The sequence below is a fragment of the Entelurus aequoreus genome, linkage group LG21 (genome assembly GCF_033978785.1).
Source record: "Entelurus aequoreus isolate RoL-2023_Sb linkage group LG21, RoL_Eaeq_v1.1, whole genome shotgun sequence".
Taxonomy (NCBI): domain Eukaryota; kingdom Metazoa; phylum Chordata; class Actinopteri; order Syngnathiformes; family Syngnathidae; genus Entelurus; species Entelurus aequoreus.
The window spans coordinates 1,833,535-1,858,534 of NC_084751.1; the positions used below are offsets into that span (position 1 = coordinate 1,833,535).

Sequence of the window (25,000 nt, forward strand, 5' to 3'; positions counted from 1 at the left end):
ACACACAATTAATGCTCGTTAAAGACCGTGTGTGTGTGATATGGTAAATATGCGGCAATTTTCCCAATAATTACAGCCTGTCTTCCTGCTGTAGCTGACAGGAAGTGAGAGGATTAACATCTTATCTACCTCCTGTTTGCTCCACACTGCAGTTGATGTTAGTGAACATACACGATGTAGAAATGTTACATTTACTGCAATGGTTCCATCTTTAGACCCCCTAGGGTCCCCTCCTAGTTTGTCATGTATCACCTGTCAAAAGCAGGTGAAGACTCTTGAACCCCAAGCACACACACATGATAGGGGGACGGCGTGGCGCAGTTGGGAGAGCGGCCGTGCCAGCAACTTGAGGGTTCCTGGTTCGATCCCCACCTTCTACCGACCTAGTCACGTCTGTTGTGTCCTTGAGTTAGACACTTCACCCTTGCTCCTGATGAGTCGTGGTTAGGGCCTTGCATGGCAGCTCCCGCCGTCAGTGTGTGAATGGGTGAATGTGGAAATAGTGTCAAAGCGCTTTGAGTACCTTGAAGGTAGAAAAGCGCTATACAAGTATAACCCATTTACCATTTACATTATATAGCGCCCCCTGGCTGTACTTAATGCTCTCAACCGTTTTCATGTGTGTGCCAGACATGAACTGTTAAGATAGACTGAGTGTGAGTGTGTGTGTGTGTGTTGGACGCACTCAGGTCTAATGCGACCAGGCAGGTGTGAGGGTCACATCCAGTTTGTGGTCCGTGCGCCTCGACCCCCACTGTCCGCTTTTGTCTGACCGCCAGAGAAAGTTGTTAATTAGCGCCGTTAGCTGGCCCTGACCTTCAGGGGGGAACAATCGCTTCATTAAACGCTCCTTCGCTGGGCAAAGTTTGCCTTTTCTTAGCAGTTTTCCTCCAGCTCAAAATGAATGTTTGCTGTAAGTAATAACGGCATTATTACATGCTCAAAGTGACATTTTAACAGCATTGCTTTTCTTTATGATGAATATATACACCATAATGAAACGTTGCAAAAGACAAGTTAACCGCTAAAGACGTAAAACGCATAAAACGCATAAAATGATGTATAGCTGGGGTGTAATGGAATTATTTGACAGCCATCAGACGGTCTAATGCATATGTTCCTTTTTGACTGTACTTAAATGTATAATAGACTGTATTTATGTTATTCACATGTGAATAATGCTGTATAATAGACTGTATTTATATTATTCACATGTGAATAATGCTTTATAATAGACTGTATTTATATTATTCACATGTGAATTATGCTGTATGATAGACTGTATTTATATTATTCACATGTGAATAATGCTGTATAATAGACTGTATTTGTATTATTCACATGTGAATTATGCTGTATAATAGACTGTATTTATATTATTCACATGTGAATAATGCTGTATAATAGACTGTAGTTATATTATTCACATGTGAATAATGCTGTATAATAGACTATTTATATTATTCACATGTGAATAATGCTGCATAATAGACTGTATTTATATTATTCACATGTGAATAATGCTGTATAATAGACTGTAGTTATATTATTCGCATGTGAATAATGCTGTATTATAGACTGTATTTATATTATTCACATGTGAATGATGCTGTATAATAGACTGTAGTTATATTATTCACATGTGAATAATGCTGTATAATAGACTGTAGTTATATTATTCACATGTGAATAATGCTGTATAATAGACTGTAGTTATATTATTCACATGTGAATAATGCTGTATAATAGACTGTATTTATATTATTCACATGTGAATAATGCTGTATAATAGACTGTATTTATATTATTCACATGTAAATGATGCTGTATAATAGACTGTAGTTATATTATTCACATGTGAATAATGCTGTACAATAGACTGTATTTATATTATTCACATGTGAATGATGCTGTATAATAGACTGTATTTATATTATTCACATGTGAATAATGCTGTATAATAGACTGTATTTATATTATTCACATGTGAATAATGCTGTATAATAGACTGTAGTTATATTATTCACATGTGAATAATGCTGTACAATAGACTGTATTTATATTATTCACGTGTGAATAATGCCGTATAATAGACTGTATTTATATTATTCACATGTAAAAAATACCTGAGTGTTTATAGTGAGCGAACTGTGGTGCTGAATTTCCTCCAGGGATCAATAAATTACTTTCTATGTGTTTGGTACTTTAATTTAACTATTCTATTATTGATGGGTACTTAATCCGGTACTTTTTTGGCAGCGACCAAATCTCGACAGTCTTACCGGACACCGATTAATGGAAAAAACCAACATGTTCCGGTACTTGGGTTGCGCGTGACATCAGCCGGCTCTTTGCACTTCGGCACTTGGCGATCACTCCAGCAGCACTGAGAGCAGACTCAGCCAAACTACTTCTCTGTGATTTTCAATGTCAACAAATAAATTGCCTCAAAAAGCACTCTAACATATGTAATGTCAGGCTCCACTTTTACAAAAAAATGCACTAGTTTGATGCTAATATACTGTACATTGGCTTTGCTATTCACGTGCTACTGGTTAGCATTAGCTATTTTACATGGCGATTTCAAATGTGGGTAATTAAAACTACAGCTCAGATACTTGTTACAATCAAACGGCTGAAAAAAAACACCAGTTAAAAAAATTAAAAATCCGCACAAATCACAATAATTTTACTGTCATTTTACCAATCAAACAGCTGGGGGAAAAAAAACGGCAAAAAAAACAAAAATCCGCACAAATCACAATAATTTTACTGTCATTTTACCAATCAAACAGCTGGAAAAAAAAACGGTAAAAAAAACAAAAATCCGCACAAATCACAGTAATTTTACTGTGCTTTGTGCGGATTCCCCGGAATTCACGGTACAAATACAGTCACGATGTATCGGACATTACGGTATGTTGATGTTGAATCCGTTAATTTCACAGTTGATAAATGTTTTAGCTTATGGCAAATTACTCTGGAGGAAAAAAATATATATTGTTAACCTGTTTACGAAAAAAAACCTAGAGTGGAATTTACAATAAAATACTGGCAGCTGTGGTTGCCAGAAATTCACACAGAAAAACCCCTCGCCCAAAAATCGAACTCAGAAACTTCTCGCTGTGAGACACAAGCGCTAACCACTGCACCACCGTGTTACAGTCACAGAAAAAAGAAAACGTGATAACTCATGTTTTATTAAATGTAGGGATGTCCGATAATATCGGACTGCCGATATTATCGGCCGATAAATGCTTTAAAATGTAATATCGGAAATTATCGGTATCGGTTTCAAAATTATCGGTATCTGTTTCAAAAAGTAAAATTTATGACTTTTTAAAACGCCGCTGTGTACACAGACGTAGGGAGAAGTAGAGAGCGCCAATAAACCTTGAAGGCACTGCCTTTGCGTGCCGGCCCAATCACATAATATCTACGACTTTTCACACACACAAGTGAATGCAAGTCATACTTGGTCAACAGCCATACAGGTCACACTGAGGGTGGCCGTATGAACAACATTAACACTGTTACAAATATGCGCCACACTGTGAACCCACACCAAACAAGAATGACAAACACATTTTGGGAGAACATCCGCACCGTAACACAACAGAACAAATACCCAGAACCCCTTGCAGCACTAACTCTTCCGGGGCGCTACAATATACACCCTCCGCTACCCCTTACCCCCCCTTACCTCACCTCAACCCCGCCCCCGTAACCCCGCCCACCTCAACCTCCTCATGCTCTCTCAGGGAGAGCATGTCCCAAATTCCAAGCTGCTGTTTTGAGGCATGTTAAAAAAAAATAATGCACTTTGTGACTTCAATAATAAATATGGCAGTGCCATGTTGGCATTTTTTTCCATAACTTGAGTTGATTTATTTTGGATAACCTTGTTACATTGTTTAATGCATCCAGCGGGGCATCGCAACAAAATTAGGCATAATAATGTGTTAATTCCACGACTGTATAAATCGGTATCGGTTGATATCGGAATCGGTAATCAAGAGTTGGACAATATCGGATATCGGCAAAAAAGCCATTATCGGACATCTCTAATTAAATGATAATAATAATAATTTATGAATAAAAAAGCAACATGATGCATTCTGGAAGGCATTTCATAGTTGTTTTTTTAAAGTAAGGAAAATAAACACAAAATGTCTGCACTAAACCAACATTCTTCAAAACCTGATCTCCGTGTTAGAGTTAATAAACCAAAGATATTATCTCTGTAAACCAGATAAACATTGAACACTGTAAACCAGCATGCACAGTACAGTGTGCAGGACATGCTTTCTTCACTACTTTACCCCCATTGGACCGCTCTGGGGGCGAGACAGCTGCGTTGCCACGGTAATCAGCTTCTCTGTATGACATCACTTTTAACGCTGAAAATCCCGCAGATTTCACAGAGGCTTGTTGACACGCATTCCGTAGCCGCGAGCTAGCTGTAACATCGCCATCATCACCGTCGCCATCATCATCATCATCTGGCCTCGTTTGTCTCTGCAGGTTAGCGTGACTTTCTCACAGTGCCAGGCGATGAAAGGTCTTGTTGCTCGGGCCCGAGCTCTGAAACGAAAAACGAGGCTCATGGTCACGGCGCGTTTGCCGTAACAGTGTAAGTATTAGTGCCAGGTCTCCCTTTCATAAGAAAATGTTTGTCCAAGAAAATGGAGAAGCATTAGAGGTCGTTGTGAGTCGTAGTCCTGTCACCTGCAGCGACCACTGTCTCCACGGGCTTAGTTAGTCCTGGCGACGTGCAGCGTTATAACCACTTTGATGCTCAACGACCTTTTTATATGCCTTGTGGGTTAGTCTGGGAAGACACAAGGCTAGGGGAGCACACCCTGAGAGAAAAGCAAGGGCTGGTAGGCGCGCCATAGGCGGTCCTCCGACAGACCGGAGCTCCGGCAGCCTCCTGCAGCTGTGAGGAGGTGCCGGTCGTCCTGGGTTTCCCTTTCCACCGGATACAGCTCCCCACAGCCAAGAAGTGACGTTGGAGTCGAAAAAGACCTCAACGGCGGAGTGGTTGCATAGAAGCTCCACAACGGTCACAAAGGCGGAAGAAGGCTGCAGCAAAGATGGGTCCCCCCAATTGTCTTGGTCTCCGTGCCATTGGACCCTGGCCTTGTCTTTGCCAAGGACAGTGTGGTGGCTGTCTGTGCACCAGTCTCCCCACTTTAAAAGATCCCACGCACAGGCGTTCTCCTGAAGGCAATCCCACCAACAGGAGGTCAATCGTACTCGTTTCGAGTGATCGCCGGCGATATGAAACATACTCATTTTTGCGGTGGAATTGTTGTCAGGCTGCCTAAACCACTACGAGGATAGTTAGTCCATTAGAAGCAGGCGATGATCGGAGAGAGGATGTTATTTTCCATTAAAAAAAATGTAAAGCTGAATTTTTTACCTTAAGGCAGGCCTGGGCAATTATTTTGACTCGGGAGCCACATTTAGAGAAAAAAATGTGTCTGGGGGCCGGTAGATCTATTTTTAGGAACACTAATACAAAACCTCACAATAATGTCGGATTGAATGCTAAAAACTTTATGACAGACCACCTTAAAAAACGTAATGGAATTGACATTTTTCTATGAACGATAAAACACTGAATATTGACAAAATATGAACGTCACACCCCCTTTCGATCGACATATTTTACAATCAAGTGAAACGCAACAAAAATGCAACAAACAGTGAAATATGAATGCGAAGGATACAAAATAAACCCACCTACAATCTGATACATCTGATATATCACTAAGCTTTAGAACTTTGTTGTGAAAATCTCCTTCCGCGTCTGTGGAAACGCTCCCCACCCACACTGCCTGGTGCCTCGTCTGAGCTGCTGTGATGTAGATTACCATAGTAAGTAATTAGATGACCATTGTAACTAATTAGATTACCATAGTAACTGGTATATCATCCATAAGTGCAGATTCCAACCATAGAAATACTTTGTATAGTTCAAGACCTGCGGTCATTAGAAAACATCACTGCACATCATAATGGCAGCTAGTTTGCATCTTAAAGATCTAAAAAAATTATTTGGGAATGTTCGACGGGCCAGATTGAAAAGCTTAACGGGCCACATGTGGCCCCCGGGCCTTAATTTGCCCAGGTCTGCTTTAAGGCCTTAGTGGCCACATGCGTGGACAGCACTTTTTAGCTCTTATTTCCAAAATTGTGTACACTACTGAATTGGGGTCTTATGGCCACTTATGTGGACACTTATACTGCCATCTGGTGGTGTCAGAAGAGTATAACATACAATGGAATTTGTAGAAAAAAAAGTGTAAAAATAAGAATTAGCATGTCACTAAACATGAAGTACACGTTTGTGTACTTATGGACTAAGTACATCATATCAAAAGATGATTTTTAGTTTTTATTCTAATTAGGGTCCAATAAGCCCAAATAGCAAAGAGAAATTAAAAAAAGCATGTAAACAAACAGCTTGGGCCTTAAGAGGTTAATATAATGATTTGGAGTGCACGAGAAAGTGAAAAGGAAAACCCATTGCCTTTTTATTTTTTTATGAAATTTTCTGCCATTCAAGATGAACATACTAGTAATGTAAATACTTCAATTATAAACATTCAATGATGACAAATAAGAAGAAATAACATCCTCAGCAAATAGTCAGAATTATGCACTGCAAAAAGTCAGTGTTCAAAAACAAGAAAAATATCTATAAAAATGAGGAGTATTTTATTTGAACTAAGCAAAATTATCTGCCAATAGAACAACAAAATTTAGCTTGTCAAGACTTTCCAAAACAAGTAAAATTAGCTAACCTCAATGAACCCAAAAATACCTTAAAATAAGTATATTCTCACTAATAACAACTGTACTACTATATGAGTACGTATTTTCTATTGTTTCACTTAAAATAAAACCGCAAAGTCCATTTGGCTGTCATCTGTTTTAATTATGAGACACAATTGTGTTAAAGTCATGATTTTTTTTTTTACATGCTTGAGATAAGAAATTATTACTTTAAAGAAGTAGTTTTATACTTGTGAGTGTTGATGACACAGCTTTGCAACACTTGATATTCTAGTTTCAAGCATGTTTTACTCAATATTAGGTCATCAAATCTCCGCAACAAGCTGTAATATCTTACTGAGATCATCATATTATCGGACATCTCTAACACAAAGGACATTAAATACATTAAAAGGGCAGAGCTGATGCAACCAGCCACTTCTACACACAGCCGCAAAAGTAAGACAACAACAAAAAAAACAAAAAAACATATACACTGTGGTGGCCTCTACGGTGTTCCACGCCATCGTCTGCTGGGGTCGGGGGCGCATGGCCTAAGACAGGAGCAGACCCAACAAAGCAACCAAAAGAGTCGACTCCACCCTCGGCCGCCCACCAACTCTCGGCCAGTGTCCAGTCCGCATGGATGAGCGAGGATACGTCCAAGGAGACCGAAGTGTCTGATCCCTGCTCATTCAGCCAGGACACTGTGAAGCACGTCCGTCCCAGCGCTCAGCGCTAACTCCGCAGCCCTGTCTACTCGCTAGTGGTGTGATGCTATCAGTGTTATGAAGGCTGGTGTCGGCGTGCTGAGGTCAGCAATAAAGTTTAAACAGAGCGTGACTTGTGTCAGGACACTACTTGACTTACAAGACATTAGTGGGTAGAGTGGCCGTCTTCTAACCTCAGGGTTTACCGGCTCTCTCCCTGCATGGAGAGCTCATGTCCAAGTGTCCCTGAGCAAGGCACGGAACCCTGAGCTGCTCCTGATGGGTGGTGGTTAGAGCCCACTCGGTGTGTGAGTGGGTGAATGTGATGTATAATGTAAACACCTTTTTGGTCTCATCCATCCATGCACTTTTGTACCGCTTGTCTGTTTAGTAAAGCGTTAGATATTTAAAATGTTTCCAATACCAAGAACTTGTTGCAGGTTGCTGAGTCTGCATTTATTTAGCATTGAAAATAGGCTTTTTTTTTGGTTTTGGGTGCCCTTCCATAGCTTTTGACCATGGCTTAATCACCTTATCAACAATTGCATTTGTAGTACTGTCAATTATTTTAGATCACAGTGGCTTTAAGGGGAACTGCACTTTTTTTAGAATTTTGTTTATCGTTCACAATCATTATGACAGACAAGAACGTACACGTCTTTTTTAAAAATGTTATTTTTAAAGCTGATAAACGCTTGGAAGATGCAGCTAATGGGAGTCACCGTTGTAGCCTTCAAAGCCCTCTAAGACAACTTCAAAACCCTCCATCAATGTTTTGTATACACACTACAAGTATATATATAATGTAGTAACAGACACGTTCATGACAATATGTAATATGTACAATATACACACTGCAAGTAAGTATATATATATATATATATATATATATATATATATATATATATATATATATATATATATATATTAGGGCTGCAACAACTAATCGATTAAAATCGATTATTAAAATAGTTGCCGATTAATTTAGTCATCTTTTCGTTGCGCAGAGGTTTTTTTTGGTTTTTTGTTTTGTTTTTTAAATAAACATTTATTTATAAACTGCAACATGTACAAACAGCTGAGAAACAATAATCAAAATAAGTGTGAAGTGAAGTGAAGTGAATTATATTTATATAGCGCTTTTTCTCTAGTGACTCAAAGCGCTTTACATAGTGAAACCCAATATCTAAGTTACATTTAAACCAGTGTGGGTGGCACTGGGAGCAGGTGGGTAAAGTGTCTTGCCCAAGGACACAACGGCAGTAACTAGGATGGCGGAAGCAGGGATCGAACCGGCAACCCTCAGGTTGCTGGCACGGCCACTCTACCTACCGAGCTATACCGCCCCAAGTGTGGTGCCAGTATGCTGTTTTTTTTCCAATAAAATACTGGATAGGATAGAAATGTAGTTTGTCTCTTTTATCCGATTGTTAATCGATTAATCGAAGTAATAATCGACAGATTAATCGATTATCAAATTGTTAGTTGTAGCCCTAATATATATATATATATATATATATATATATATATATATATATATATATATATATATATATATATATATATATATATATATATATATATATATATATGTGTGTATATATATGTATATATGTGTATATATATGTGTATATATGTGTATATATATGTGTATATATATATATGTATATATATATGTATATATATATATATATGTATATATATATGTGTGTATATATATGTGTATATATATGTGTAGTAACAAACATCTACATGACATGTACAATATACAAACTGCAAGTATATATATAATGTAGTAACAGACACCTTCATAACACTATGTAATATGTACAATATACACACTGCAAGTATATATATAATGTAGTAACAGACACCATCATAACAATATGTAATATGTACAATATACACACTGCAAGTATATATATAATGTAGTAACAGACAACTTCATGACAATATGTAATATGTACAATATACAAACTGCAAGTATATATATAATGTAGTAACAGACACCATCATAACAATATGTGATATGTACAATATACACACTGCAAGTATATATATAATGTAGTAACAGACACCATCATAACAATATGTAATATGTACAATATACACACTGCAAGTATATATATAATGTAGTAACAGACAACTTCATGACAATATGTTATATCAATCAATCAATCAATGTTTATTTATATAGCCCTAAATCACAAGTGTCTCAAAGGGCTGTAAGTACAATATACACACTGCAAATATATATATAGTGTAGTAACATACATCTTCATAACAATATGTAATATGTACAATATTTACTGTATTTTGGTCATTTTAATCAATAATTATTTGGCACATTCATTTCTGTTTCCATAACATGCGTGTTCCTACTTCTGGATACAAAAACACTTGCGTGTGCTCTAATGATGGCACACTTGGTGACAAACAACAAAGACAATTAGTTTTGGACAAATAAGGATTCAAAACCTTGTCTTTTTGAAGCTGAATATACTGAGGATGAACTGCTTCTTGTTAAAGCGACGTTGGAGCAGACGGAAGCCAGGAGAGTGAGGTGAAAGTGACTTAAAGCTGCAAAATGTGGAACTTGAAGCCAAGCTATTTTGACATAAATGGAGTGCTTACCCATAATTAACTGGAAAACAGATACTGTAATACGATCATGTTTTTCAGTCAGAGATTGATGTTCTATCACAGTGTTGTGTATTACAAACTCAAACGTGTTTCATGTTTGCGTAGTTACAGCTAATACCGAAGCACGCCAACGTGTTAGTACACTAGAAAAATAGTTCCTCAGTGTTTGCTCTTACAATAACAATGTTTCTACAGTTTGGTTATCATACAGGTTGCCGAACGTAAATTAAGTATTGTCGACTGTTTTTGAAAGCATTTTTAAAGTGATTTAGAGGTAGAATTGATTGCTCCCACCAAGAACAAGCCGATTTATTTTAAAAAGCGGGGGGAAAAAACAAAAAAAACTTTTGTCTTCTTGTCTCTCATGATGATTGTGAACGATAGGCAAAATAAAAACAAGTGCAGGTCCCCTTTGAAGTTAGTTACTGTTGTCAACTGTAGGAGTGTGTGAACAAGTTAAAAACAATAAATGAATAAGAAAATAGAGCCCTACAGAACATCAAACAAGTTGGATGTCAACATAACAAAATGTTTACTGTAATGTAGACTGACCATACGTCCTCTTTTCACCGGACATGTCCTCTTTTGTGAGGCTGTCCGGACGGAGTTTCTTAAATGCCTCAAATTTCCGGTATTTTGAGTTAGGGTTGCGTGTATTTTCAATGTACGTTCAGGGTTAAGAATGGGTTAAAAACAAAACAAATTGTGCACGCAGCAGCATTGGTGAGGGAGGGGCAGAGACAGAGAGAGCGAGAGAGTTATGATAAACGCGCATGCGTCGCCAGGCTCTGCTTTTTATCCATAGATTTATCAGATTTAATTTTTTATTATCTATAGCAGGGGTGTCAAAAGTGTGCCCCGGAGGCCATTTGCGGCCCACAGCTAATGTTTTAAAGGCCCACGGCACATTCTAAAAATACTATTAAAATAAACAAAAACATAACAAAAGTGAAATAAAAAAGCTTAAAGGTGAAATGTCATTTAGAAAAAGTTGCAATGTTGACTAATAAAACAAAGCTGTTTTTTTTTCTTTCAAACTCATAAACATAATATTGAATCAAAATCAATGTTATTATGAATTATTGACCTATCCAAGGTTCTGATTACTTCACATCAAATATTCAACTAAGAAAAATATTTTTGGTGGAAGATTTTGCATATTTTGTGTGATTTCCATTAAAAACATAGTTTTGTTTGACAAAAAAGGGCGGAAAACAATCAAACAAAAAAAAAAAACATAAAAAAAACTAAAATATTTTGAATTGAGGAATAGAACTGAAGTTGATGTAGACTCCAGAGATTTAAGCGTTAAATATAAAATGTATGTATGCCCTGGCACACCATTATCATCACTTCATGACCCAAGCAAAACACTTTTTACACTTTTTTACTGAAATAAATACACCTACAACTTATTAAATAAAAACATAGAAAAAACTACCAGCAGCGGTAAAGTTTAGACCCATGAAGGAATGTTTAAAACTGAATACATTTACATATGCATACACATTTGTTGTATTTTTTAATTATTTTTTTTAATGAATTAAGTAACATTTATGACAACCTTTTTTCCAAAACACAATAGAGAATGTGAGATATAACAGGATAATGCATACTTTTATAATTTTTTTTCAAAACGCTTACAAAAAAGTGGGACCCCAAAAATTTACTGTGGGACCCCATTTTTATCACTTGATTTTGTAAATTCCTAGCACCAACACTGCTGTCAACAGACGAGAAAAAATGCTTTATTTAAATAAATATATTATTTATAAAGCAAGTTTGAGTATCATTGGCAAATTTTCACCTAGTCCCGGCCTTGGCACGCATATATGGTCAGCCTACTAATGTTATGTCTAATCCTGCCAGTTATTCATGATAACTACCACCAGCATCAGAGGATGCAAATATAAAGGAGGAAATCATTTCAGAATGGTAGGAATTTGAAGCTTTTAGATTGTGGTTTTGACTGTGAAGAAGCTGATAGAAGAAAGGGGAGTTAGACCTTCAAGGGACTATTCACTGCAAGTCTACCCCACTTCCGCACCTCCCAAAGGAGGCAGCGAGACCCCCAGCTAGTCCCCCTCCCTTCCGCTCCTGGCGCTGGGAGGCTCCATGCTGGGTGTGTGCTGGAGCGCAGATGGGCGTGTGAGGTGCACTGACCCGTTCCCACCGCTCCACGGGCCCAAACATTTTCCACAAATGTGCGCAAATCGGACCCGACAGCTTGAGCGGCCAAAAGCGGCGGCTTGTGGAAGCATGAGGCAGGTGTTGACCCATTTGCCTCCGCTTTAACGCCGCCAAGAATTCTTCTCTGTTTACTCTCCTCCGCCCATTTGGATTGAGTAAACAAGCCAGCTGGCATTTTTTTTACACCTTTCCCATTCTGTAGCAGAGGCATTTTGCCTAATGGCCAAACAGGTGATCCTCTCTCTAATCCTGCTTAAAGAATAGACTTGTCTAGGTATTATTAAACACCTAGAATGTGGAAATGTGGCCTTGAAAATGTACGTACACTAGCACCTCACTTTACAAAACCAGTGAAGTTGGCACGTTGTGTAAATGGTAAATAAAAACAGAATACAATGATTTGGAAATCATTTTCAACTTATATTCCATTGAATAGACTGCAAAGACAAGATACTTAATGTTCCAACTGAGAAACACTTTTTTTTTTTTGCAAATAATCATTAACTTAGAATTTAATGGCAGCAACACATTGCAAAAAAGTTGGCACAAGGGCATTTTTACCACTGTGTTACATGGCCTTTCCTTTTAACAACACTCAGTAAACGTTTGGGAACTGAGGAGACACAATTTTGAAGCTTCTCAGGTGGAATTATTTCCCATTCTTGCTTGATGTACAGCTTAAGTTGTTCAACAGTCCGGGGTCTCTATTTTAGGCCTCATATTGCACCACACATTTTCAATGGGAGACAGGTCTGGACTACAGGCAGGCCAGTCTAGTACCCGCACTCTTTTACTATGAAGCCACGCTGTTGTAACACATGGCTTGGCATTGTCTTGCTGAAATAAGCAGGGGCGTCCATGATAACGTTGCTTCAATGGCAACATATGTTGCTCCAAAACCTGTATGTACCTTTCAGCATTAATGGTGCCTTCACAGATGTGTAAGTTACCCACGCCTTGGGCACTAATACACCCCCATACCATCACATATGCTGGCTTTTCAACTTTGCACCTATAACAATCCGGGTGGTTCATTTCCTCTTTGGTCCGGAGGACACGATGTCCACAGTTTACAAAAACAATTTGAAATGTGGACTTGTCAGACCACAGAACACTTTTCCACTTTGTATCAGTCCATCTTAGATGAGCTCGGGGCCCAACGAAGCCGACGGCGTTTCTGGGTGTTGTTGATAAATGGCTGTCGCTTTGCATAGTAGAGTTTTAACTTGCACTTACAGATGTAGCGACAAACTGTAGTTACTGACAGTGATTTTCTGAAGTGTTCCTGAGCCCATGTGGTGATATCCTTTACACACTGATGCAGTACCGCCTGATCATCGCTTACGTGCATTTCTCCAGATTCTCTGAGCCCTTTGACGATATTACGGACCGTAGATGGTGAAGTCCCTAAATTCCTTGCAATAGCTGGTTGAGAAAGGTTTTTCTTAAACTGTTCAACAATTTGCTCACGCATTTGTTGACAAAGTGGTGACCCTCGCCCCATCCTTGTTTGTGAATGACTGAGCATTTCACGGAAGCTGCTTTTATACCCAATCATGGCACCCACCTGTTCCCAATTAGCCTGTTCACCTGTGGGATGTTCCAAATAAGTGTTTGATGAGCATTCCTCAACTTTCTCAGTCTTTTTTGCCACTTGGGCCAGCTTTTTTGAAGCATGTTGCAGGCATCAAATTCCAAATGAGCTAATATTTGCAAAAAATAACAAAGTTTACTAGTTTGAACATTAAATATCTTGTCTTTGCAGTCTATTCAATTGAATATAAGTTGAAAAGGATTTGCAAATCATTGTATCCTGTTTTTATTTACCATTTACACAATGTGCCAGATTCACTGGTTTCGGGCTTTGTAATTTAATTGAACTTAATTGGTTCTATGACCTAGCTCATCATTTAAAACACTTGCATCTCACAACGTCCATTGAAATTAATTATAAAAAACAAAACACATAGCGATCGATCGACATAAAATTGTTTTACAAGCATGGAAAGCAAGAAAGTGAGCGTGAAGGGCAGTGCTGGGACAAAGTGGATGTTATTCATTAAATTAAATAAATAAATCATCAAAAACGTGACCAACTTGGGGAAGCAATTTGAGCGTATCACTGCTAGTCTGCATCATAATGACGGAAAATTAGTCAAACGCCAGCCAAGGATGTTAAAATAATATCTAAACGGTGGCCATTTATCCAAGAAAATATGGACAAACTGCTGATGGTGTGTTTGATGGAGAAGCGGCTTGAAAAGGAGAGAGTTCACTCTCCAAGCTAAATTATGTACATTTTTGTTAGTTACTTCATAAAACTACTGTAGTTGTTTGTAGTACCGTATTTTCCGCACTAAAAGGCGCACCGGATTGTAAGGCGCACCTTCAATGAATGGCCTATTTTAAAACTTTGTTCATATATAAGGCGCACCGCATTATAAGGCGCACAGAATAGACGCTGCAGTAGAGGCTGGGGTTACGTTATGCATCCTGTAGTTGCGAGACCTGTTGTGGCTCAATATTGGTCCATATATAAGGCGCACCGGATTATAAGGCGCACTGTCAGCTTTTGAGAAAATTAGAGGTTTTTAGGTGCGCCTTATAGTGCAGAAAACACGGTACATTGTATTGTATCATTTTTATGCAATATTTCTTATCCATCCATCCATCCATTTTCTACCGCTTGTCCCTTTTGGATAAAAGTTTTTTCTTTTTTTAAACTGTGCCGTTTTTAATCAAATAAATTGATCCGTATTCATTTCAACGGGTGATATTGTGTACGTTGAGAGCGCTGCAACCAAACTAATTAAGCTCGTAAATTAAGGTGCTACTCGGCAGCTTCCCCATATTTTCATGGATACATGTCCCGTGTTTGGACACGATTTTAATGTCCCTCCGAGCACAAAAGCTGCTTCAGTATGGTGACGACCAGCATTGCTACGTTCAAACTGCCTTGCCGAGTGAACGTGAACGTCTTTTTGATGATTTATTTCTTCAATTCAAAGAATGCCAACTTCTACTTTCTCTAGCTAGCCATCTGTTTATATGTCTATCCATATATCTACAGAAGCTAGCGCCTAGTGGCTGTAGGCGACCTCAGCGTTGCACAATACACCTGTTCATAAACGGTCAAAGCGTGTGATTGTGTCGTGATGCAATCTTGCAAATAGTAAAACCTATAATTGAGCTGTGGAATGCGACCCCCCCACCCCCCTTCTTGGCCCCCCCCTGCCCGCCCTATTGTTAGCACGGGGTGCATGTTTGCATGTTGGATTATTGTGAAGTAGCAAAGTGGTGGCGGTGCCTGGAGGTGTGAGCTCTAATCGCCCTTCATCACCTGATGTGATGCCCGCGGACTGAGCCCTAGTAAGCTACTTCTAGTGTTTGTCTTTTCAAACACACACACACACACACACACACACACACACACACACACACACACACACACACACACACACACACACACACACACACACACACACACACACACACACACACACACTGGTTATCATTTGGAATGGGGACCAAGTTTTTGATCATCACTTGTGGGGACCACCCTTTCTACAGGTTGTGGAGGCATAAAAAAAAATGGTGTAAATTGGCCACTGCCCAGTTAGCTCATACACGTCTTTAAATCTCTGGATTGATAAAGTAATGTGCTGGTCATTCTTACTGGGAACCCTGGGGAAAAATAGTTAATATGGTTCATGGGGACCAAATTTAAATAATTGTGTATAATTCACACAAATTTGTACGTGACTACTGAGGACCATTAAAAAATATATATATATGTATATACTGTATATATATAAAAAAATATAAAAAGTTCAAATTAAATATGACATGATCCTCACAATACAGCACTACACTGCAAAAAGTCAGTGTTAAAAAACAACAACAAAAAATACAAAAATTAGGGGTATTTTATTTCAACTAAGCAAAATTATCTGCCGATAGAACAAGAAAATTCGGCTTGTCAAGACTTTCCAAAACAAGTAAAATTAGTTAACCTCAATGAACCCAAAAATACCTTAAAATAAGTACCGTAATTTCCGGACTATAAGCTGCTACTTTTTCCCCTCGTTCTGGTCCCTGCGGCTTATACAAGGGTGCGGCTTATTTACGGCCTGTTCTTCTCCGACACCGACGAAGAGGATTTCGGTGGTTTTAGTACGCAGGAGGAAGACGATGACACAATGATTAAAGACTGACTTTTCATATACCGGTAGGCTGGTTATTTTGATAACGTACAGGCGAGCACTTTGTATTACTTTGCACCGTTGTATTATTTGTACTCTGCACGAATGCTGTTCGCCATGTCAAAGATGTGAAAGTTTGATTGAATGATTGAAAGATTTATTGTTAATAAATGGGACGCTTTGCGTTCCCAAACAGTCATCTCTGTCCCGACAATCCCCTCCGTGGTAGCAGGAACCCCTATATACTACGGTAATTACACATTAAAACCCTGCGGCTTATAGTCGGGTGCGGCTTTTATATGGAGCAATCTGTATTTTCCCCTAAATTTAACTGGTGCGGCTTATAGTCCGGAAATTACGGTATATTCTCACTAATAAGTGCACTTTTCTTGGTAGAAGAAAACAGACATCTTTTTGATCAATATGTTGAAAAATATTCTTCAATTAAGTAAATGCTAGTGCCATTATCTTGACATAATGATATGCGCTCGGCATCATGATTTTTTTTTCATGCTTGAAGTAAGAAATTATTACTTTAAAAAAGTAGTTTTATACTTGTGAGTGTTGATGACACAGCTTTGCAACAGTTGATATTCTAGTTTCAAGCATGTTTTACTCAATATAGGTCATCAAATCTCAGCTGTAATATCTTACTGAGATCATTTAGGACCAAAACCCTTAAAACAAGTAAAACACTCTAACATAAAATCTGCTTAGTGAGAAGAATTGTCTTATCAGACAGAAAATAAACAAATATCACCCTTATTTGAGATATTTAATCTTACTTACTTATGGTAATTTTTTTTTTTTTTTTTTTTGGTAAAAAAAAATACAATCGTGTGCTTACGGACTGTATCCCTGCTATTGATATATATTGATATATAATGTAGGAACCAGAATATTAATAACAAAGAAACATCCCTTTTGTGTGAATGAGTGTAAATGGGGGAGGGAGGTTTTTTGGGTTGGTGCACTAATTGTAAGTGTATCTTGTGTTTTTTATGTTGATTTAATAATTTATTTATTTATTTTTTGAAATTTCTTGTGCGGCCCGGTACCGGTCTGTGGATCTATGACTGTGACTGTGTAAACAGAGCGATGTCCCCATTAAGTAAGCATTGCCAGAACACACACACACACACACACACACACACACACACACACACACACACACACACACACACACACACACACACACACACACACACACACTAATAATAGCAGACTCTCAGTTACCAATTATAGCATGTCCACAGACACACCTAAATGATGATCTTGAGCAGCAGTCTTTTTTTTTGCAATTTGGCCTTTTTGCGACCTCATCCTATGACCCATGTTAGTACAACACTGGCTGACAAATGGAGTTATGGAGTAAAAGGCAATATATATAGGTTTGGTGGCCACGGATGAAGCACTGGCTGTCCAAAGTCGGGACCCGGGGTGGACCGCTCATCTGTGCATCGGTTGGGGACGTCTCTGTGCTGCTGACCTGTCTACACTCGGGATGGTCTCCTGCTGGCTCCACTATGGACTGGACTCTCACTATTATGTTAGATCCACTATGGACTGGACTCTCACTATTATGTTAGATCCACTATGGACTGGACTCTCACTATTATGTTGGATCCACTATGGACTGGACTCTCACTATTATGTTGGATCCACTATGGACTGGACTGTCACTATTATGTTAGATCCACTATGGACTGGACTCTCACTATTATGTTAGATCCACTATGGACTGGACTCTCACACTATTATGTTAGATCCACTATGGACTGGACTCTCTCACTATTATGTTAGATCCACTATGGACTGGACTCTCACTATTATGTTAGATCCACTATGGACTGGACTCTCACACTATTATGTTAGATCCTCTATGGACTGGACTCTCACACTATTATGTTAGATCCTCTATGGACTGGACTCTCACACTATTATGTTAGATCCACTATGGACTGGACTCTCACTATTATGTTAGATCCTCTATGGACTGGACTCTCACACTATTATGTTAGATCCACTATGGACTGGACTCTCACACTATTATGTTAGATCCACTATGGACTGGACTCTCACAATTATGTTAGATCCACTATGGACTGGACTCTCACACTATTATGTTAGATCCTCTATGGACTGGACTCTCACACTATTATGTTAGATCCTCTATGGACTGGACTCTCACACTATTATGTTAGATCCACTATGGACTGGACTCTCACTATTATGTTAGATCCTCTATGGACTGGACTCTCACACTATTATATTAGATCCACTATGGACTGGACTCTCACACTATTATGTTAGATCCACTATGGACTGGACTCTCACACTATTATGTTAGATCCACTATGGACTGGACTCTCACACTATTATGTTAGATCAACTATGGACTGGACTCTCACACTATTATGTTAGATCCACTATGGACTGGACTCTCACACTATTATGTTAGATCCACTATGGACTGGACTCTCACACTATTATGTTAGATCAACTATGGACTGGACTCTCAATCTTATGCTAGATCCACTATGGACTGAACTCTCACACTATTATGTTAGATCCACTATGGACTGGACTCTCACACTATTATGTTAGATCCACTATGGACTGGACTGTCACACTATTATGTTAGATCCACTATGGACTGGACTCCCACACTATTATGCTAGATCCACTATGGACTGGACTCTCACACTATTATGTTAGATCCACTATGGACTGGACTCTCACACTATTATGTTAGATCCACTATGGACTGGACTCTCACACTATTATGTTAGATCCACTATGGACTGGACTCTCACTCTTATGCTAGATCCACTATGGACTGGACTCTCACACTATTATGTTAGATCCACTATGGACTGGACTCTCACACTATTATGTTAGATCCACTATGGACTGGACTCTCACACTATTATGTTAGATCCACTATGGACTGGACTCTCACACTATTATGTTAGATCCACTATGGACTGGACTCTCACACTATTATGTTAGATCCACTATGGACTGGACTCTCACACTATTATGTTAGATCAACTATGGACTGGACTCTCACACTATTATGTTAGATCCACTATGGACTGGACTCTCACACTATTATGTTAGATCCACTATGGACTGGACTCTCACTCTTATGCTAGATCCACTATGGACTGGACTCTCACACTATTATGTTAGATCAACTATGGACTGGACTCTCACACTATTATGCTAGATCCACTATGGACTGAACTCTCACACTATTATGTTAGATCCACTATGGACTGGACTCTCACACTATTATGTTAGATCCACTATGGACTGGACTCCCACACTATTATGCTAGATCCACTATGGACTGGACTCTCACACTATCATGTTAGATCCACTATGGACTGGACTCTCACACTATCATGTTAGATCCTCTATGGACTGGACTCTCACACTATTATGTTAGATCCACTATGGACTGGACTCTCTGATTGATATTGGAAATTAAATGTATTGTTTCTAGAAGGTCATCCTATTAGCCGGTTTAGCTTCCAAGGTGAGGGTAAATAGTCTGGAGCGTATAAGGCGAGTCGAACATTAATATAAATGAAAATGTCATCTCCGTTCAATTCCAGGAAATCTTTGGCTAATTGCTAATTAGATGTTTTAATAAATCTGGTGCTCACATGCCATCAGTTGTACTCTGACAGTACTACAACAGTATATGTGAATAAAACATGATCCTTTATTAGGTTTATTTGGTTAAATAATTGGTTTGTCATTTCTGCAATGCACAATGGAAGGAATTACATAAATGTATTACTTAGAAGGTTGTAATAATCATAATATTATTTTCTGGTATTTTGTTTTATGTCCTGTTCGGCTTTTATTTTTGTTTCCATTTCCTGTTTGCCCTCTTCTCGCCACCGTTTCTCCTCTCTGAGCGCTGGCTCCCTCACCCGTCCCTTACTGCCAATAAGAACACACCTGTTCCCGGTTGCCAATCCGGATGCTTCGTATGCCAGTGCTGTCCTCTGGACGGGTCTGGATCATTGTGCTTTGTACATCCCTGTTGAATAACTTTCCTGTTTTTTTTCCCTTCGGGTGCACTTCCCTGCTGCACTGTTTATCGTATGACAAATGTCACCGTTTTGCAGTAAAAAGTAATAATTTTACAAAAAAAAGTAATAATTTTACGAGAAAATGTTGCAATATCACAGAAACAGAACATATGAGCATTTATTTTTCCAATTTTATAAGACAAAAGTCGTTAAATACATTTTACCGGCACGTTGTCTGCCGTCTCTGCATCCTGGGTTCATGACTAACACGAAACATATAGGCTTGTATTTTGAATTGGACAGGATCGGGTTGACTTTTATTCTTCATTCATGAACATTTTTACATAGAGTAACACAAGTAATAATGCATGAAAAACTAAAAATGAGTAATACATAATGTGAGGTTTCCCTCACTTGTCTCTGCCCGGCTGCTGCTAATAAAGGCGACAGGTGATTAGATAACAAGGCCCAGCTGGGCAATCTACTCACCTGCCGCTGTCTTCGAGGCCGGTCCTTGCACACCCCGCTCCGCGGCAGGCCCGCAGGCCACGCCCCCCTCCACACATAATAAATAATACATTATTAACATTATTGATATACTGCAATATGTAACTTTTTCTTTTAATTACTTATAATATAATTTTCTTTGAATTACTTATAATATACCATTTCAGGTGACTACCTCTTGAAGCTCATCGAGAGAATGCCAAGAGTGTGCAAAAAAGTAATCAGAGCAAAGGGTGGCTATTTTGAAGAAGGTTAAGAACAGTGTTTCCTAACCTTGTTGGAGGTACCGAACCCCACCAGTTTCATATGCGCATTCACCGAACCCTTCTTTAGTGAAAAATAAAATGTTTTTTTCTTTAATTGAATCTTAAAGGCCTACTGAAATGATTTTTTTTTATTTAAACGGGGATAGCAGATCTATTCTATGTGTCATACTTGATCATTTCGCGATATTGCCATATTTTTGCTGAAAGGATTTAGTATAGAACAACGACGATAAAGATTGCAACTTTTGGTATCTGATAAAAAAAAGGCTTGCCCCTACCGGAAGTAGCGTGACGTAGTCAGTTGAACATATACGCAAAGTTCCCTATTGTTTACAATGATGGCCGCATGAAGTGAGAGAGATTCGGACTGAGAAAGCGACAATTTCCCCATTAATTTGAGCGAGGATGAAAGATTTGTGGATGAGGAAAGTGCAAGTGAAGGACTAGTGGGGAGTTGAAGCTATTCAGATAGGGAAGATGCTGTGAGAGCCGGGGGTGACCTGATATTCAGCTGGGAATGACTACAACAGTAAATAAACACAAGACATATATATACTCTATTAGCCACAACACAACCAGGCTTATATTTAATATGCCCCAAATTAATCCTGCATAAAAACACCTGCGTGTTTGTTATGCTAGCTCCTAGCTCCTATGCTAGCTCCTAGCTCCATAGAACACGCCAATACAATTCAAACACCTGATCAACACACACAATCACTCAGCCCAAAAGACCGTTCACCTAACCCAAGGTTCATAAAGCTTATATATTTTAAAAAAGTTACGTACATACGCAAAAAAAAGTTGCGCACATACGGTCAAGCGATCAAATGTTTAGAAGCCAAAGCTGCATACTCACAGTAGCACGTCTGCGTCTTTGTCATCCAAATCAAAGTAATCCTGGTAAGAGTCTGTGTTGTCCCAGTTCTCTACAGGCGTCTGTGTATCGAAGTCAAAAGTCCTCCTGGTTAGAGTTTCTGTTATCCGAGTTCTTCCATCTTGACTGCATCTTTCGGGAATGTAAACAAAGAAGCGCCGGCTGTGTACTGTTGTGGCTGACTACGTTCGAAAAATATGTCCATTTCGCACCGACAACTTTCTTCTTTGCTTGCTCGGCTTCCTTCTCCATAATGCAATGAACATGATTGAAACAGATTCACGAACACAGATGTCCAGAATACTGTGGAATTATGAAATGAAAACAGAGCTTTTTCGTATTGGCTTCAATGTGGAAGGCATACCCGTGTTCGCCGGGCTACGTCATCCTCAGAGGCGTTTCGAACCGGAAGTTTAGCGGCAAATTTAAAATGTCACTTTATAAGTTAACCCGGCCGTATTGGCATGTGTTATAATGTTAAGATTTCATCATTGATATATAAACTATCAGACTGCGTGGTCGGTAGTAGTGGCTTTCAGTAGGCCTTTAATTTATTAATATTAATCATGAAATGATGTTATTATTTCAAAGAAATACTAATAAATATATATTTTACAAACAGAAAGTTACAGGAATGTACACATGATACCATGTTTACATCTCATTGTGCAACATGTGAATGTTTTAGTGGGAACTAAATGCGATATCTGAAAGGGGTACAAATTATTTCCAAAGCAGGACCCCCCACCCAGACATATAATACTAGTACACAACTCATGAAAAACAATATTTTTTGTTATTGTCATTGTAAGTGGGCCAAAACACTTATATTAGAAAATAACCTCATGGAAATGACTGCTGTCATTTGATTATAATAATAAAACATTTAACTTGTTATTTAGTCAGGTTTGGGACAGGTGTGCTGCAGGTGTGGCCACAGTGCATGCAGGTGTGGCCACAGTGCATGTGTATGACGTTGCTCACATGTGCTTCACTGAATGCTCAAGGAGTTTTTATGTTTGCTCACACATATGGAAAATTAGAGGGAACATTGTTTGGGGGCATGCATAATACGCCGATAGGGAGAAGTTTTTATTTACACGATGAGTCAGGTGTGTCTTGACCTCCGCGGCGGAGGCTCCGCCAAACCCCTGAGGCCGACTCACTGAACCCCTAGGGTTCGATCGAACCCAGGTTAAGAACCACTGAACTAGAATATGAAACATGTTTTCAGTTATTTCACCTTTTTATGTTAAAGGCCTATTGAAACCCACTACTACCGACCACGCAGTCTGATTTATATATATATATATTTATACATCAATGATGAAATCTTAACATTGCAACACATGCCAATACGGCCGGGTTAACTTATAAAGTGCAATTTTAAATTTCCCGGGAAACTTCCGGTTGAAAACGTCTATGTATGATGACGTATGCGCGTGACGTCAATGGTTGAAGCGGAAGTATTGGTACACCATTTAATCCCAATACAAAAAGCTCTGTTTTCATCTCAAAATTCCACAGTATTCTGGACATCTGTGTTGGTGAATCTTTTGTAATTTGTTTAATGAACAATGGAGACTGCAAAGAAGAAAGCTGTAGGTGGGATCGGTGTATTAGCGGCTGGCTGCAGCAACACAACCAGGAGGACTTTGAGTTGGATAGCAGACGCGCTATCCGACGCTAGCCGCCGACCACATCGATGATCGGGTGAAGTCCTGGAACGCAGGTGAGCACGGGTGTTGATGAGCAGATGAGAGCTGGCGTAGGTGGAGAGCTAATGTTTTTAGCATAGCTCTGTCGAGGTCCCGTAGCTAAGTTAGCTTCAATGGCGTCGTTAGCAACAGCATTGCTAGGCTTCGCCAGGCTGGAAAGCATTAACCGTGTGGTTACAGGTCCAGAGTTTGGTAGTATTGTTGATTTTCTGTCTATCCTTCCAGTCAGGGGCTTATTTCGTCTGTTTCTATCTGTAGTTAAGCACGATGCTATCACGTTAGCTCCGTAGCTAAATTGCTTCGCCGATGTATTGTCGTGGAGATAAAAGTCACTGTGAATGTCCATTTCGCGTTCTCGACTCTCATTTTCAAGAGGATATAGTATCCGAGGTGGTTTAAAATACAAATCCGTGATCCACAATAGAAAAAGGAGAAAGTGTGGAATCCAATGAGCCCTATCATCTAAGTTACGGTCAGAGCGAAAAAAGATACGTCCTGCACTGCACTTTAATCCTTCACTCTCACGTTCCTCATCCACGAATCTTTCATCCTGGCTCAAATTAATGGGGTAATCGTCGCTTTCTCGGTCCGAATCGCTCTCGCTGCTGGTGTAAACAATGGGGAAATGTGAGGAGCCCTTCAACTTGTGACGTCACGCTACTTCCGGTACAGGCAAGGCTTTTTTTTATCAGCCACCAAAAGTTGCGAACTTTATCGTCGATGTTCTCTACTAAATCCTTTCAGCAAAAATATGGCAATATCGTGAAAAGATCAAGTATGACACATAGAATGGATCTGCTATCCCCGTTTAAATAAGAAAAATTCATTTTAGTAGGCCTTTAAGTACATAACTCCACATGTGATCATTCATAGTTTTGATGCCTTCAGTGACAATCTACAATGTAAATAGTCATGAAAGTAAAGAAAACACATAGAATGAGGAGAAGGTGTGTCCAAACTTTTGTACTGTATGCGTAACGGATGCCAGCGAGTGTGGCTATGCAATAGTAATGTGTGTGTGAGCCTCACTCCCTGACGCCTTAAGAGTCGTGCTG

The 25,000-nt window shown here is 39.0% G+C and overlaps 1 protein-coding gene across 1 annotated transcript in view; it reads left to right on the forward strand.

The window, feature by feature from the left end:
- bmpr1bb (bone morphogenetic protein receptor, type IBb) overlaps positions 1-25,000 on the forward strand; it is a 171,496-nt gene that overhangs the window by 64,874 nt on the left and 81,622 nt on the right. The window lies entirely within an intron of this gene.